This window comes from Pinus tabuliformis, chromosome J (assembly GCF_031772625.1).
Source record: "Pinus tabuliformis cultivar Carrire ecotype Pingquan chromosome J, CPIR1, whole genome shotgun sequence".
NCBI lineage: Eukaryota > Viridiplantae > Streptophyta > Pinopsida > Pinales > Pinaceae > Pinus > Pinus tabuliformis.
In genome coordinates, this window is record NC_142295.1 from 1,271,455,079 (window position 1) to 1,271,474,146 (window position 19,068).

Genomic DNA, 19,068 nt, shown 5'->3' on the forward strand with positions numbered 1-19,068 from the left:
CATCCTTTCTTGTATCCTCTATTTGAGGGTTTTGATCTTCCTAGGGCTCCCTATTCCTAAAGATACTGTGTTTCCTTCTATAGATTTCATAAAAAAGGGAAATTTGTTTACCTTAAGATCTAGTGCAGGGTTGCTCTGGCTTTGTGTCTTTCATGTTCAGCCCTCACAACTTGTTGTGGTTCTGGACTGATTTGTTTGCAGGATAGCAGTACCCACCTGTATTCGCCATCCAAGTATGAGTAGGATCAATGGATTGATCTGACCCCGATATACATCTGTGGGGAAGGATATCTATATATCTTCAGCATGAGGGTGAGAGCTGTAGATCTTTTCAGCCCTAACATCCAAAGGGTAGCCAGAGTTTTCGTCTGTCAGAGGTTTCATACATGGGGTAGGAGATTTACGAAGAATGGTGGAGCGGTAGGCCCTCGCCTCTCTGCATATGCCAGTTCTCACCATAGCCCGTCAGGATAGGTCTGACTTAAAAGCACCCACACGGATTTCCCATAACCTATCCTGCGCTACCCGATCCGTCCAAGTCACCTCTCTTTTGCCTTTTGACTTGTGGGCAGTACAAAAGCCAAAGTATGAACGCTTACAGTTTAGCTGATCTATGTTGAGGCCTGTCTTCCATCTTGTTGCCCGTTGCTATAAACCCTTGTCCCGCTCTGTAAAAATCGCCTCCATTCATGTAGAGAGAGGTCACCCTTAACAAGTGTGGGGTGGATCTACCACAGGGTATTCGTTTTCTAGTTGGAGGATAAGCAAAAGATTGACAGATTGTCATAGTCGGCTTGCGAATTTTCAGACCTTTTGTGGGGGCATCCTGCACCCTTCCTGCGTTCTCCATTGCTTTCCATTCTCCATTGCTTCCCAAATCTATGGTTTCTCTGGTTTGGAGAGCCGCTCCGCACGAAACCCTAGACATCCTGAAAATACATTATTAACCAAATATATATATTGTAAAATGATTAAGATTTAGATAATCGGAAATTATTAAAAATAAAGTTTTATTAAAGTTATTTTGATTGTATAGGTATGGTTAATCAATATGCTAATTATAATAAATTTTTTACAACATTTGAATCACAAAAAAAAAAATAACCACCTTTCATATAATTATATAAAAATATATTTCCATCTTTTGTACTTTCATAGCTTTTAATTAATTGGTTTATTATAAATAATTGTGATATATATTAATAATTAATTTTGATACTAAATTGTAATAAAACTTGTACTTGAGAAGTTGTAAGTGGTTTGGTCTTTGCTTTTATTAGTTTGTTTATTATAAACTATTGCCATACATATCAATAATTCATTTTGATACTTAAATTGTAATAAACCTTGTAGTTGAAAAGTTGTAAGTGGATTTGTCTTAACTTTTATTAATTTGTTTATTATAAACTCTTGTGATATATATCAATAACTAATTTTGATACTTAAGTTGTAATAAACCTTGTAGTTGAAACGTTCTAAGTGGTTTGGTTTTGGGACGAAAACATTCTCTTTGAATATAGTTGGATCCGTTGTGCAACATTCTAAGGCATAAATACTTGGATTGGTCTCTCGGTGATTTACCCATTCTAACTATATATATGGGTGTGCCGCAAACATAAATACTTGGATCTACCTACTCTAACTATATATAATGGTTTGCAACAAACATAAATACTTGGATCTACTATATATATATCTTGTTCTCACGCTCACATTTTGTATTATTTATAATCTTGTGATCTTCTATCGCATTCTAAACTGTATATTGGTCTCCGACAAACATAAAATACTTGAATCTGCTTATTCTAACTATATATCCATTTGTGAGGCTATATTCAGTCTGCGGCATTCAATTGTATATTGTCGGTTATCTTCTACTATATCGCATTCTAAACTTCGATAGAGGCGCATTCAAATAATAAGGGTCTCTTACGTGATCTCACGACTCCAATTAGGTCCGCGGGCTATGCTCGTCATGTGCGATCTACATACAGGGTTGATATCAATTGCACACTTCCCTTATCTTTTTCTAATACATATTTGGTTATATATTTTCAAGTATGAATATTTCACCACAGATAGTAAATGAGTGAAGGTTCCTATTCTTGTAGGTGTAAAGTTATGTGTTGAACAATGTCCCAAGACATAAGAAGAGGAAGAGGACATGTCCCGTGTGGAACACGGCAAGTGGAGTTGGTAGCATGATGTATGCAATGCTTTGTATTAGACCAAACATTGCACATGTAGTGGGAGGCTTAAGCACGTTTACGTCAAAACGAGGAAAGGAGCATTGGACAATAGTGAAGCGGGTTTTAAGGTATTTCCATGGCACTAGTGATTACAGTTTGTGCTACCAAGGAAGAACATGATTGGAAAGAGTGTTGGATATTCGTGGCTTTATTGATGCAGAGTGGGCAGGAGATCTCGATCATAGAAGATGTACAAGTGGGTATGTGTTTAACCTATTTGGAGGTGGAGTCACTTGGATGAGTAAGAAACAATCTGCAGTGGCACTATCAACTACAGAAGCAGAATACATGGCAGCCACTCATGCAAGAATGGAAGCAGTTTGGTTGCAGAGATTGTGTTCAAGTATGGGGTTAGTACAGGGAGCTATAAGGATATACTGTGATAGCCAAAGTGCAATTTTCTTGGAAAAGAACCCTTATATCATTCAAAGACAAAGCACATTGATGTTCAATATCACTTTGTGAGGGATATGATAGAAGACAAAAATGTGTTACTAGTAAAGGTGGACACTTTGAAGAATACTGCAGATACAATGACAAAATCAGTGAGCTATGAGACGTTCTATTGGTGTAGAGAAACAATGGGCATTGCAGGGCTCGATAAATGAATAAGCGCTCTTGTGGCCCCCCTATGGAAAGAAAACAAAAAGTGGCAGAATGTTAGGTTGTGTTATATTCTTTCCACGAGTAGCCCATGTAGTTAACCAGGGGTTTAGAGGAGGGGTAGAGGCCCCCCTTCATTGCATTGATTGCATAGCGGGGGGCTCATAGGGGGTTTGAGTGCCATAGGTAAACCCACTCTATGGCGTATGGGGTAGCAGCCCGAAAAATTTTGGTTTTGGAACCTATGTTAGGCTGGGTGGACCCACATATGGTTTTATGCATGATTTTCGCACATGTTTTTGGATGCGATGGTTTTTGGTCCACGGTATTGGATGCTTCGGCATGTATAAATATGTATTATAACATTGAAAGGAACATAATGAAAAATCAAGTTGGTAGTCCTGATTTCAAGATCTAGGGGAAAATCTCTGTGTACATGTGTTTTATGTGTTATGCTCTCGCATTGTTTATTTTCTTTGTTTTAGAATTAGTATGCACGTAATTTATGTATGGGGTTAAAACCTACATCCTGTAGAATAGTTGTTTGAGGCCTGAGAATTCTTCTTAGCAATTGAAATTCAAAGATGGCAGTCTATCATGAATGAACAAAAGAAGGAGACAGCGAGGGTTCAAGAGCAGGCTACTGTGATTGTCATCGACTATATAGACCATCTCGACAAATAAAAATAGAGGTAGATGAAACAATACAGAAAGAGAAGGGATTTACAAGGGAAGATACAAGTGTTGAAGGAAGATAAGGAACATATGTTTACCCTAGCACAACAAGTAATGGCCTGCCAACCTCCTATCCATAGTTACACTTCGTTTCTTGAGCAGTTCTTTTTCTTCTGCCTAGAAAGCATCTACAAGGAGATCAACCACAACATCGAGGACTAGATACAGTCCCTGCATATTATAAGAATCCATGATATCATGCACCAACACTTGATGTGTGAGCTCTACATGCATATTTATTTCTTGAAGGATGATGAGAGATTCAACCTAGTTTCGTTCATGGGAGATTTGCACCTAAGAGCCTCTACCTCCTACACCATTAACCAGCATAAATGGAGGAAGGCTTGTGACAGTGTTGAAGAAAATAAAGCTACAAAGCCAGTGATAATAAGGAGGGAGAAAGGTTTGTTAGTGACTATTTATAACAGACACTCCACCATTCTACAGATTGATAGGTCTAAGGAACAAATGTTGGTAACACAGAGATGTTGTACTAACCCCTATCTCAGATAGATAGTCCCTTTTCAAGATGAAGCCCTTGATAGTTTCCAAAGAAGATAAATGATTCCATCATCACCTGTCAGAAACTAGGAGCCTTTTGGTGCACCCAATTTTGCATGAACATTAGAAAGAATGTGAGGTTTTGTTGCATGCATTCAGACTTGTGGGGTTCGGTGGATGAGGCTGAGGTTTCAGTTTCCCTTCATTTTGCTGCCAGTAGAGAATTACACTCCGGCATACAATGTGAGTAATGATTGGTGGAAGGATGTCCTTATGACAAAAGGATATAAACCTGTAAGGAAAAATATGGCCGAGGAATATGACCTTGCTCAGCTGTTCGGTGACCACAATCGGTCCAACCCAGATTTGAGGAGATGACGAGCTGCATGAGGAGATGTAGAAAGACGAGTTGGGGGGAGATGTTGGGTGCCAAATATGCATACATTTCCCTCCATTTTTACTCTCTCTCTCACCCCTTTGTATCATTTATATTCACCAATTGTTCTAAATTCATAAGGTAACCCCTCTTTGATTGCATTCATGGAATGTTTAATTAATGAAGTAATAGTCATGGAGATTTTTCCTATGTGAGTTACTAATCTTTCCATTTCCGTAAATCCGGTGGTCAAAGGTTATGGGTGCAAAAAGCAGAAGCGATTCCGAGCTTCCAACATCATATGAACAAGTGTTCTAACGGCATAACAGATTCCAAGCCTATTCTAGATCTTTATTGTCTTTCCCTCGGTAACTAGTTGGTTGTTGTAACGATTGTATAATGATAGACATTAGCTACCATATTGAGAGACATTTTTCTCTACATATTGTATAAGAAGGGTTGTAATGTTGTGAATGAGGTTTAAATCCATGCAAGATATTGAGACTGTAATAGAAGACTATTTAAATCAATTGAATGCAAGTTATTTGTTGCTCTCTTTATAAGTTGTAAATCCATCGCAGCCATGGTCAGAGAGTTGGGCCCACTTTTCTCATTAGGTGCTACATTATTATCATGCGTTGTTATTTCATGTGTGCTGATCTATTTCTATTGTTGTTACAATATTTTAATGAATTTTCGTGAATGTTTTTTTATAGCTATGCAATTTACTCCTATTATTGTCATCGTGGTTCTTTTTTTAACTCTGTCATTGAATCTAATATTGGTGATTGATTGTGTCATTTCTACTTGCATATATTTTCCGTGTTACCTTGGAACAAAGTACACACCTGGATTGATAAATTAAATGTGGAAATGGGTTGAATAGGTATTCACACTCGGACACCAACAATTCCCACACCAATAGTATTAATGCATTGGTGAAATATTTGGTGAGAAGGTAAATGAATGATAAAATTATTAAGTTCACCAATTGCATGAACCAATGATCTATCCAAATGTATGATTGAGGAATTAATATTTTCCCATTTAGCATTAATCCTTTTGGTAATATATAAAGCAATAACATTTGCAGATGCTTCTAAATCAAAAATATAATTATGGAGATTATAATAAAATATTTTGAGTGTTAAAAGGAACGGGGGTAGATAGTCTTAGGATTTAGATTAACAACAGTAGCTACACACTCAAGAATGTCATGAGACTTACGAGTCATAAATTTAGGAGAAAAATTTTCATTCCCTCACAACGGTAGTGATGAAAATGCTTGGATTACGAGTTCACGTTGTCATGTTATCTTTGCAAGCTAAGATATCGTGATATTAGCATGGATTATTTTCATGTCCTCAATAATGTTGTAATTATTCCTTTCATTTTTAATAGAATGTGCTAAAGTGTGAGGTGGCTTAGATTAGTTAGAATCTTTATGTATGAGGAACTTATTCTTTTTTTTAATGGAAGTCTTCTTAGTAGGAGGAGCACTTCAAGACCTATTCTACAAACTTTGAGTAGGATTGGGAGATGGTAAACTCTTTCTCAATTTTTTGTTTTTCAAATGTTTCTCAAAAAAGGGTATTTTTTTCCTCAAATTATATGAGTAAGTTTTTTTCTACGAAGGATCCTTAGTCATTGGTAGTTCTTCAACATTTTATTTATCAATGTTAGATATGACACACCATATGTTAACAAAATGTCTAGGACCAAAAATTTCCTTTGTCATGGCATATTCATTTGATTCTTTAGTATCCTCAGAATTCTCTTCTATAAATAAAGCATATATGAAATTAATTATCATAGCATTCATGTTGTGATTCCATTTTGGACATGTCTTCTCTTAATGATTCTCTTGATGGAATGTATAGAACTTACCGATGCCCTAGTTTCCAACATTAAACATAACATTAGAGCTCTAAACAGATTTAACAAGTTGATTATTATTATTCTTTCCAAAGAGAGGCATATTGAAAGACCCACTATTGGTTTTTTCCCCACTTGACCTTGTCTTAAGTTTAGATGCTTCATTAGTAAGAAACTTCAGATATTTGACGAAGATTTCCATGTCGTGAGGATCTTTCTCCTCACACTTAGTAATAGAGGCTTGAAGTTTCTTACCACTATTTCTAGTTTTTAGAATATTAATGATCATTGATGGCCCCAATAGAACACAAGTTTTTAGAATAAAAATTGCTTCTCCAAATTTCAAATCAAATGTATCCTTTGCAACTCTTTTAACAAATACAAAAATATTGGTAACCAAGGAAATTGTGGAATAATCTTTGTTAATATAATCATGAGGTTGAACATCAATAGGGTCTATTTTCAATAAATGGATAAATATTGGATAAATATTTAGCAACATGGCGAGAGTTTTTTCATCAACAAAGTTTTCAAAAGGCAACTTCTTAAACTCCCTCCAAGTATTGATTGAATTAGGCAGAAGAATATGGTAGCATACTAATTATCTATGTTATAAAGTATATGGAAAAATTATACAAGAAATGTCATCAAAATTACCTCAAGCATTCGTAAATGCATGTAAAAGTCATCCATATGGTCTTTCAATTTCATATTTGTATCAATATCAAACTTTGAAAGAAACTTTTCGAGGTGTTTAGGCATGCAGTGAATATCTCCAAGAAGAGAAAGTGGCCCTTCAACTATCCAATTTGATTGTTCATTAGCCATGTCCTCTACTTCTTCCTCCTCCATGCTTTTATATTCCAAAGAGCCTTATCCTTCATCTATCAAATCTTCAAAATAATCAAGTTCATCTTCTTCTCTCGGTGAACAGGTGCTTAGTATTTAGCTCAAAATTAAAAGTTCTTATATTTGTCTCAAAAACTATATGGATATGTCCAGCTAGTCAAGACGATTGCAACGCAATTTATTTCACTGAAAAAAAGAGTTTGGATGAAGGAGAAAAGGCATGTTGTTCGTTTTCCTAAACAGCTAAAAAAATTACAGAATGGGACAAAATGGTGACATGGCAGTCGAGTTAGCATGGGGAATCTTCTTCAGTTTTTTCCCAATGGGGCTATGAGGAATGTCACCTCCGGAATTGCCAATGTGGTTGTGAAAAAGGGAAATTTCCTAATTGACCTTAAGGAAAAATTTGATTTTCTTTTAATTATATATATAGATATATATATATATATATATATATTATATAGTTTTCAATTATATATTATATTATAATATTATATATTAATAATTTAAATCCACGTTCAAATTAAACAAAGTATATATATATATATATATATATATATATATATATATACTTTGTTCCATTCCCCCTCCCTCCCCTCCTCATGTAATTTTGCCAAATTTAAATTTTAAATGTGCCATTCAAAACTTTATTATATGCCATTTAAATATTTAATGTATATATATATATATATATATATATATATATATATATATATATATATAGATATATATATATATATATATATATATATATATATATATATATATATATATAGATAGATATATATAGCTCTCTCTCTCTCTCTCTCTCTCTCTCTCTCTCTCTCTATATATATATATATATATATATATATTTGGAAAAATTACATTCGGAGTGGAGGGAGGGCGAATGGAACCCACAACCTTCACTCTCCTACATTCGTGCAACACAATCACACTACAAGAGGGTGTGTTGTATGGAGGGCCATGTGCAGATTGTTAAACAATCACAGTTGACCGACAGAGAGAAGAGGGACCAAGCCCCGTGGGGCCAGCCGCCTCTCCACGCGACCTCAGGAATATGCCCAAGGGCCAATGCTAAGCGCATTTAGCGCCCATAATTATTATTAAATGATAATTAACTCTCCATTGACGATGAGTTAAGTTGGCAGAGATTTTGGAGGCGCCACCAAATCCAGAACCACCACCAAACCTAGCGGACTTAATTGGAGTCTCTCTAGATTAAGCGGAGGTTTTCTAGGAAAATTTGGTTTCACCATAATTGAGGCAATTCTCAACCAAATTTGGAAAATGAATAGTCACTTTCAGTTAATTGGCATGCCAGGAACTCATTGGAGTAGGTTTTCGAGGTAGAAGGGCTCATATACAGGTTTTTTTGGTCACCTAAATATTTTTGAAGCCTAGGGCCACCATGTGTTAGAGGCCATTCCTAGAGAATCTGGTAACTAAATTGAGTAAAAAAATAGTCATTTCTGATAGATTTGAATGTTTTAAACTCACTGGAATAGGTTCTAGGAGCATTGGATGCATGTAACAACAATTTGAGCATTATTGAATCTAATACAAAGGCCCACACTATGAAGTTGGACCAAGGAGATGTAGCCTAGGAGGGGTGAAGTCCTTCAACAGAAATTTGTGTATCAAGATATGTTATTTGTGTTTGCTATGTTTTTATATGATGCTATTCAGCCATTTAAATTCATGCTTTTTGTTATAGCTCCAAATCTCACTCTTATGGTTTGTGATGCTGCACTTATGGCCTAGGGCAACCCCTCCTTCCAGACCTGGTCCAAAAATTTAAAAAACAGTGTTTTATTCCCTATACGCGACTTTGCCCTGTGTTAAACGCGTGTACATGCAGGTCTGTCATACCCAACCCGCGTGTACCTATTAAAACACTTAAAAAAATAATAAATTCCTCTTTTTCGGGCGGTGATCGCGGGTTTACCTGCTGGATCACCTGTTAGTGCCCGTGGCCCAACTGTTCCCAACCAACTCCTAACTAAAAAACTACTTTGGAGAGGGTATAAAAAGACATCAAAGGGAAGGCCAAGGGGAGAGAAGAGAGCAAGATTATTATGCTGAGATTTTTCCCTTAGACCAGGTCTGAAGTCCTTGGTGCATTCTGCACTTCCCCCATCTTGCATAGGAAACCCTTGTTTCCATGTGTATTGGTGATCATTCATCCTTGACATCATCATTGAGTAAGACTTGGAAGGAGCTCTTGTTGGAGGCTTGAGGCTGGAACGAATCCAGGAGGAAGCTTGCTTGGAGCCTGCTGAAGGTGTTCAGGTGATATCTTTCCGATATATGTTCTTTATTTGCCTTTATATATAAAGAAACACGTCTTTGTTCCCGAATAATCTTTCTTTATGCTTATGAGATTCTTGTGTTGAATTCTTATGAAAGTGGTTACATAAAGGTTTTTTATAACTAACTTTATAGCATGAAGATGATTTATATATAAGTATTTGCACTTGTACTGTTGTGTTCTTTGATTTGTGTGTCTTGCAGGTCAAAGAAAGAAGAAGGGAACTCAAAGAAGGGTTTGGACCCTTAAGGTCTTCTCGAACGTAGGACCTTAGGTAAGTGCCCTTAACGTTAGCATTTGCTTAAAAGTAAAATGTTGGCTGTGTGTGTGTGTTTCTTTGAATAAGCAATTTTCAGTCTGGTAGAGTCTTAGCCCAAAGGACCCTAGGGGTATTTTCCCTTCAACCAGAATTGGCGACTCCGCTGGGGACAACACTCTTGTTGTTCCTAGTTTGGGTAGTCCTCAAGCCAATCAAGGCTCAGCCCCTCTGTTTGTTGGCTCTGACTGTCTGATATTTTCTTGAAATCCAAGCTTTTCCAGTTTTTCAGTCTGTGTTTTTTTATTTTTCTTGAAAGACTTCAGATACGCTCTTTTTCTTGATTACAGAAGCGTATATACGCAAGTTGCACTAAGTGAACCCGCGTATATGCAGGTTTCCTTAGTTACAGTCGCGTGTACACGCATTCTGCAAATAACTGCAGGCGCGTATATTCCATAATTTTCAAGATTTATAATTTTTCTTTTTGCTGAATGTCTGTCTGGTGGTTTGGGTCAGTTTAAAGCAGTCAATTCCCTGTGACAGTTCTCTGTTTAACAGGGGGCATCTTGTTCTGAACTCTCTCTAGGTATAAGGAGTACAAGTCTTGTTTTTCGTTGATTGCAAGCGTCATTGATTTTTGACACACAAGATTTCTGTTTAAGAATCTTGATTGCTCTGTTTCGGCAGAGTGGGAAGATTGTGTTCAATCTTTGTGTCCATTTTGTTTTCATGACATTTTTGTTTGCTTAACGAAATCATTTTTATGACCATTTGCTCCTTTGTTTCGGGAAAGTTGTTTGCTACCATTTTCTTGAAACTTGTCTTTTGATTTCTTGGACTTTCATTGCTGCTTTTGATTGTCAAAAGCGATTTCGAACACATTTTATTTTTGTTGAGTTCTCATCATTTGAAAGGTGTCAATTCACAAAAGTGTTTGGTCGCTTGTTTATCAATCATTGGTGTCAGTATTTTTGAGAGCTTTCCTTTGAAAAAGACTTTTTGGTTTGATTGAAAGAAAATCTTTTGAAAGTTTTGAGTTTCGCTTTCTTAAACTTGCTTTTCATTTGATTTCCTTTTTGCGAAGTGAAAGTGCTTTGTTTTTATCTTAAAACTTGTTTTTATTGTTTGGACGAAATGATTGGTAACACATCATCTTCTATCTAAGCATTTTAGTGGCAAGACAAAATTTGGTAAAGCAGCAACTTTCCTTCTTTGTTTTTAGAGTAGTCTTTGAATATTGCATCCACATATAGTTCTTGCATTAGGGTAAGATTTGCATCTCTTTTTAGGCATATTTAGTTTTGTTAGTTTTTGTGAGTGTGGAGTCTGAAAAAGAAAAAATTTGTTTATATTACAAGTGCCTTCTGAACCTCATAGAAATTGCTCTTCATCGAAAACAAAAGTGCATGTGCATGTAGCTAAGTTTTATTAATTTCTTTTGCGTCCATAAAAACACCACAAGTTTCACCTCCATTACCTTTGACTTAAAGAACAACCTAATAAAATCAAGCGCTTAATTAAAATCCACTAGAACTTTTTGTTTTAGTTATTACACCAACAAGTTTAGGATTTTAGGGCCTTGGATTAGGCGAGTGGAGAGTTAACTCTCCAAGGCCACACAAAACGTCAAACATAAGAGTCTGATTAAAGAGAGTAAATCCAATAGCGTTAGGGAGACCAGGAAAGCTCCGGATCTGGGAGTTAAGCACGAGGGTCTGTGAAGACAGGGAAGAGAGATACCCCCTCTCCTACTTGTCCGAACTTACCTCACGACTGTTCCGCCTGGCTTCTGCGACGAGTTGGTACCCATAGTTGCCTCTCCTAGGGATCTGCATAGGTGGCTGCGGAGGGGAATCCCGTGGCACCTGAGGTCGACGTTGTATCACTCTCGACAGTACTTCTGGAGGGCACCCTTGCGAAGCTTGGGGGCTTGCACCGGCGCAGGCTGTTGTTAGGAGGTCAGCGTAACTTCCTCTGATACCTTCACTGATAGGACTGGGCCCTCATCATCCCAGACTATCTTCGGAAGGCCCTTTTGATTCACTTTCTCGTATTTTGGTGTCCGGTCCTAATCACCCGGAGCGGAAATACTTGAAAGTTGTTTGACTGGCTATATCTTTAGGAACTTTATAGTGTGTGCTCTGTGCTCCTAGTTGGCCTAGCTTTTAATTTTTTGAGTCTTTAGATAAGATCATAACAAAAAATTCAAAGTGGCTGACCGGTCTCCAAGACGGTCTCGAAGACTTCGTGGTCTTTCGCCACCTAGTTTAGAGCCTTCTCCTAGAAGGCGCAGAGGGAATACTACCGGTGGGGTCCGTCCCACGCCGGTTGACGCATCGGGGATTGATCCTCCTCTCGGAGATATTAGCGGCCAAGCAAGGCTTGGTACTTCTGAACAAGAGAGGGACACTCCAGTCCTTTCTCGAGTTCGCTTTCAAGCGGAGAATAACGTAGAGGTAGAAGAACTTTCAGAATCATTAGTGATTCCAAATTCTCCACTACCATCTAGTTATCCAGACGTATTGCAATACGTTGGGCCTCCGTTATATAGACCAACGAGTCCAGGTTACGCTACGTGCTTACCATTTATGATCACTACTGGAAGCATGGCTTCTACGAGTGCTGCGACTATGCAAACCCCAACATCGGTGCAAGGTGGAGGATCCATTTCCATCCCCTCCGCTTCCTTGTTCGGATCGTTTGCTAGCACATCTTTGGTTGGGTCTACCTCCATTCCGTCCACGAGTGGAAATGCCCAAACCAATGCTTTTGGTACTGGTTCCTTCCTTTTTGGCACCCAAGCACAGGGTATTCCGTCAGTTCCGTTCAGTGCTGCTACGTCCATGATGGGCGGATCGGCTTCATTTCAGGGTTTTCCTTTTGGAAGCGGTCATATCCCACATTCCAACCCAACGATAGGATCCATGCCTTTTTCTTCAATAGGACAAAGCAGCAATCCTTTCCAAGGTTGGAATAACCCTGGGGTTAGTAACGCAGGAACTGCGAATCCATTCATTGGCCAACAAGGAAGTAGGCCGTATTCCACGGTTAGCATGTTTCAAAGTATTCCTCCCCTCGCTTCGGCCTGGAACCCATATCAGGGGTTATCGACTCCTTACAATTCTTTAGGAGGAAACTTTGCAAGCTATGGAGCTTATACGGCAGGAGTTGGTCAAACTCCGAATTTTGCTCGACCACAAGGCTTGCCTTTTGGTTCAGCCGGTTCTACTGGTCACTTCGGGCAACCTGGTGCCTCCCAAATCCCAGGACAATCTTTTCAGAACTTTGGGAGTTCTGCCCAGTCTGGGTGGAATCCCCTAGGTCCTCCTAGGCTTCTGTTTCTGGCAACGTTAAACTTGCCAGATCTCACTAAGCTAACGAATGACCCTATCAGGTATAATCCGGCCTGGCCTCCGGTCCCAACCAAACTCCCTTCGAACATTCCAAAATTCGAAGGGAAGAGTGGTGAAGATCCGGGCAATCATGTAACCACATTCCATTTGTGGTGCTCATCTAACTCCCTCATCGAGGATTCGATTAGGTTGAGACTCTTTCAACGCACCTTGACTGGTAATGCGGCTAAATGGTATATAGAGTTTCCAGGGGGCAGCTTTACATCGTTCGCTGACTTAGCCAATATCTTCTTGAATCACTTCCAGTTGCCTGTCCGCTATGATGCCGGAACTGAACTTTTGGCTACCTTTCGTCAGGATAAGGCAACCCACATTTCTGATCACATTCAAGAATGGAGACGGAGAAAGAGGCTCATTAAAGCCCAAATCCCTCCGGAGTACCGTCTAGAGTGGTTTTTGAAGTCTTTGCAACCCGAGATCTCCAAGGATGTCTCCATGTCTGGGGTCTATTCTGAGGAGCAAGCCATTTTCAGGGCCCAGCAGTTAGAACTGATTTACTCTCAGTCTGGGATCCTCCAAAAGTACTTGCCAGATGCTCCTGGATCTAAGGTTGATTTAGCTAAGCCAAAGCTAGGTCCGCACGCGGATGGCATCGTAGGGTCAGTAGACTCGACTACAGTGAACTTGTTGAATCAATTGCAGCAGTTGTCATTACAAACTGCTCCTAACAACCAAGTCACAATGTCTAATCCTCCCACTTCCCAAAATTCTTCCATTAACGCCGTCCAATCCGACAACCCCAAAGGAAATCAAAATTCCAATGGGAAAAAGAAAGGACGTGGTAAAAAGAAGAACTCGGATGGGAAGCCTGATGCAAATAAATCCGTCAACAACGCTGGTGGTGGTAAAGGTGAGTCGAGAAAGAAAGTTAAGTTTCCTTGCAAGTTATGCAGTGGGGACCATCTAACTCATCTTTGCCCTAGAATTGAAGACGCTCAGCGCTTGTTAGGACAGCAAGGGACTTCTAGTTCGCAAGCTGTGTTGACTAACCCGTTTCCCCAAGGGCAGCAACTTCTTGCTGGCGCAAATTCGAATCCTGGGACCTCCTCAGGGGGCAACCAGGAAGGGGAAAAAGCATCAAATGTTTTTATGATGGGTTCAAACGTTAACGTGACTACTCGGTCACGTGATTATGGTGAAGCCGAAACATCTAAGGATAAAACGGTTCCCGGAAGTAATGACCTTCATATCGAGCGACCTCCTGTTGAGACTGTACCTAGGATACCGAAAGGTTCCGCCAAACGCGCGACAATTAACCCCAATGCTAGGGCTGCCCAAAATTACTCCATTGTGGAGGATTTGGCTCAAAGCCCATGTGCTATGTCCGCTTTGGAAGTTCTCCAGTCGTGTCCGTCTCAGAGAAGTGCTTTACTCTCCGCCATTGGAGCAGTCGATCCAGCTAACTCTCTAGTGCTCTCTTTTGACATGTCAAATGTCAAAAAGAGACTCCCTCATCATATGGCTTTTCAAGTAAAGTCAACATATCAGAAAATCAATATTTTTCGCACCGTTATAGATGAAGGAGCTTCCACATGCGTCATGTCCATGTCATGTTGGAAGGCTATTGGTTCACCTTCGGCTGTTCCTTCACCAACCGTCTTAACTGCATTTGATGGCCATTCTCACAAGCCGCATGGGATTATCCCGGCCTTTCCTATATGTGTTGGAGGGAAGGTCGTTAATATCGAAGTTGAAGTCGTAGATGCTAACCTAGACTATAATCTCCTATTAGGAAGGAACTGGGTGTACGAGATGGAAGCCGTTGTTTCGACTCTGTTTCGTGTCATTTGCTTTCCTCATGAGGGGAAAATCGTAAAGGTTGATCAATTGGACTATGCTCCAATCGATCCTCAAGCAACCTCCGACTCTACTGTTCCTTTGGTGGATAACCCTCGCCCGCCGACTGAGAATTTAGGAGTAGGGATGTATTCCTCATTGATGGGTACATTTGATCTTCCCTCTCCTTTTGCAAGAATCAATGCTATTTCATCATCCAAGGAGTCTTCTCGAGAAGAGTTCTTTCGAACTCATCATTTTTCCGACCCTTGGACCTTACCTTCACCTACGACCACATTAGTTGAAGGGCAAGTTAATGGAATGGTGTTTCCTATATCTGCAGCTGAACTTAGATATCAGGCTATCGTAGACTCTGCAGATAACCATTCTACTCTTTTTTCCGAAGAGGAGTTAGATGGTCATGTGGCCCCCGCTTGGAGCTTTGATTCTAACTCTGCGTTGGACTGCTTAGATTCGGTTCTACCTTCTGAAGAAGCAATCCTCGAAATTATGATGGGTATAGATCGACCTTGGGAAGACTTACACCATCGCTCATATTTTCTTCCTCCATTGCAGGAAGTAGAATCTAGATTCTCCGAGCTCGTTGGTAGTGATGTTTGTACGGTGTCGAACCCTTTGGCTCCAACACACGTGCGTGCCGAAGGTAATATGTCGGTAATCTCAAAAACGATACCTATAAACATCTCTAAGGATCCTAACATCATCGAGAATATCTTCATCGGAAGTGAGTGTTCCCCTGAAGAAATTCAAATTTACACCGACCTATTCAAGGAAGATCGTGATGTATTTGCTTGGTCTTATGAGGAAATGCCCGGCATTGATCCTTCTATAGTCCAACATGAGATCAAGACGTACGAAAACGCAAAACCGATTCGTCAAAGGCTTCGGCCGGTTAACCCTAGGAAAGCAGCGGCTATCAAAGCTGAGGTTGAGAAGCTGCTAAGGGCGGGTTTTATATACCCTGTTCCTCTTACGGATTGGGTTTCGAATCTAGTCCCTGTGGACAAAAAGCAAGGAACAATCCGCGTATGCATCGATTTTAGGGACTTGAACAAGGCTTGTCCAAAAGACAATTACCCCACGCCATTCATTGATCAGATTATCGACGAGTGTGCGGGTAATGAAATTTTTTCCTTCATGGACGGTTTTTCGGGTTATAATCAGATCTCCATCCGTCCTGAAGATCAGCATAAGACAGCCTTCATATGTCCCTGGGGTACCTTTGCATATCGAAAGATGCCTTTTGGTCTTAAAAATGCTGGAGCCACCTTTCAGCGGGCCATGTCTTACGCTTTCCACGACATCAAACATATCATCGAGGCATACTTAGATGATCTCGCTGCTCGTTCTCGAAAGAGAACTGATCATCCTAGTCATCTTCGATTAGTCTTTGAGCGATGTCGTTTTTACAAAATCCGGTTGAATCCTAATAAGTGCGTTTTCGCGGTTACATCAGGTCGGTTGTTAGGGTTTATAGTTTCCAATGAAGGGATTCGGGTTGATCCCTTCAAGGTTGAGGCAATAGCTCAGTTGCCTCCCCCGTCTTCAATTCGTCAACTTCAAAGTCTTCAAGGGAAGGCCAATTTCTTAAGGAGGTTTATAGCAAACTATGCCGAGATCACTAAAGGGTTCATGCGTTTGCTGCGGAAAGGAGTTCCATTCCTGTGGGACGACTTTGCGCAGCGGTCGTTTGATGCTTTGAAAAAGGCATTAGTCTCTGCCCCGCTTTTGAGTCCACCGGATTATGGTAGAGACTTCCTTTTATATCTCGCTGCAGCAGAATCTACCATTGGTATGGTTCTAGTTCAGGAAGACGATGCTCTTGTCGAGCACGTGATTTATTATTTGAGCCGAGGCTTGATAGGCCCTGAACTCCGCTATTCTCCAGTTGAGAAGTTGGCCTTGGCAGCAGTTCATGCTGTCCAGAGGCTCCGTCATTACATTTTGCTACGCAAAACTTTTGTCTTAGCGGCGGTCAATCCATTCCAATTTGTCCTCAGTAGGCGAGTGATTGGGGGCAAATATAATAGATGGATAGTCATTTTACAAGAATTCGATCTCGAGTTCTTGTCCGCCAAGTCTAAGAAATCTATGGTCTTCGCGGAGCTAATTTCTGAGCTTCCTTGTGGAGAGGATATTGTTTATGAGGAAAGTTTACCCGACGAACATATATTCCTCATCTCTTCACAAGACCCTTGGTATGGAGATATCATTGTTTATCTCCAGACTTCGAAGTTTCCCTCTACTTTCTCCAAGGATGAACGTCGCAAATTACGTCACCTGGCTAAAAACTATGTTATCATTGGTGACACATTATATCGTCGAGGGGTTGATTCAATTCTCTGACGTTGTTTAACCTTAGAGGAAGCAGAGTCTGTGCTTAATGATTGCCACAGTGGAGCCTGTGGCGGTCATCTATCCGGGCTTGCTACAGCCCAGCGCATCTTACGTGCCGGCTACTTTTGGCCTTCACTCTTTAAGGACTGTGTGGAAGCGGTCAAACGCTGTCACCCGTGTCAAATTTTTACTCGCAAGATGCGCGCGCATCCAGCTCCCCTTTTTCCCGTTGTCACCGTCGGTCCCTTCACTAAGTGGGGTATTGATTTTACGACTTGTAATCCGCCTTCAGCGGCGAATCACAAGTACATTATTGTGGCTGTGGACTACTTCACGAAGTGGGCTGAGGCCATGCCTACTTATAAGAATGACAGTGACACGACAGCTTTGTTTCTTTTCAATCAGGTTATCTCAAGATTCGGTATCCCAAGAGAGATTGTCACTGACCATGGCAGTCATTTCCAAAATCAGCTAATGTCCGAATTGGCTTTTAAATTAGGTTTCCGTCAGGAGCATTCGTCCCCTTACTATCCTCAGGCCAATGGACAGGTCGAGGCGGTCAATAAAACTCTTAAGACGATACTCCAACGGACAATCGATAAAAATCGGTCTAATTGGCACATTATGTTGTATCCGGCTCTTTGGGCATACCGAACCTCCGTCAAAATGGCTACTGGTTTTACTCCTTTTCAGTTGGTTTACGGGATGGAATCTATCTTTCCGGTCGAATGTGAAATTCCATCTCTGAAATTGGCTTTCGAGCTTCTTCCTGAGACTTCGAGTCTCGAGGAGCGCCTAGTTCACCTGGAACATCTCGATGAGCAGCGTCGAGATGCCGCCACGATGAATGAGGCCCATAAGAAAAGGGTCAAAACTCAGTATGATAAGTCTGTCCGTCCTCGTGTTTTTTCTGAAGGTGACCTTGTCTTGGTCTATGACCAAGATAAGGACACCTTGGGGGTAGGCAAATTTAAGCCTATGTGGTACGGTCCTTTCATTATAAAACGAGTCTTAGAAAAAGGATCGTATGAGTTAATTGATTTCGAAGGAAACAAGCTGGCGGAGCCCCGAAATGGGCTCTATTTAAAGAAGTATTTTGCTTAGTTTTACCAGGCAATGACTTCTTTGTATTTTATGTATATTTGTACATATCTTATCGAGCGTTTTCTGATATCAGCACTTTTTGGTCTGCTTTGGCAGGTGTTGATGGATGATTTGGTTTATTTTGGATTCTCTGATGGTGCTAGTCGGCACACTCGGAATCTTGCTTCCGCAGCTTGGGTACTTTATTACCCAACTGGTCAGTTGATGATATCGAGAGGCGTGTGTATCGGTCCTGCTTCAAACAATATGGCCGAGTATACAGCTGTTATCAATTTATTATCCGAGGCAATCTCTCATGGGATCGACTCGTTGGTAGTATACCTTGATTCTCAATTGATAGTGTCTCAGTTAAATAACATTTATCGGGTTAGAGATCCATCATTATATCGCCAATATTTAAGGGTGAGGTTGTTGCAAAGATCATTTATTTACATTAATTATTTGCACATTCCAAGATCTCAAAATTGGTTAGCTGATTCTATCGCTAATCAAGCATTAGACTGGCATATCAATCATTCATCATCATAAAATCATGCCTCAAAAAGTCAAACTGTACATATATATATATATCGCAAAGCATCTCGAGTATACATATGTGTGTCCAAAAATATACAAAATTGGGACTCAAATGCCCATAATCATGTCAGGCATATCTAATG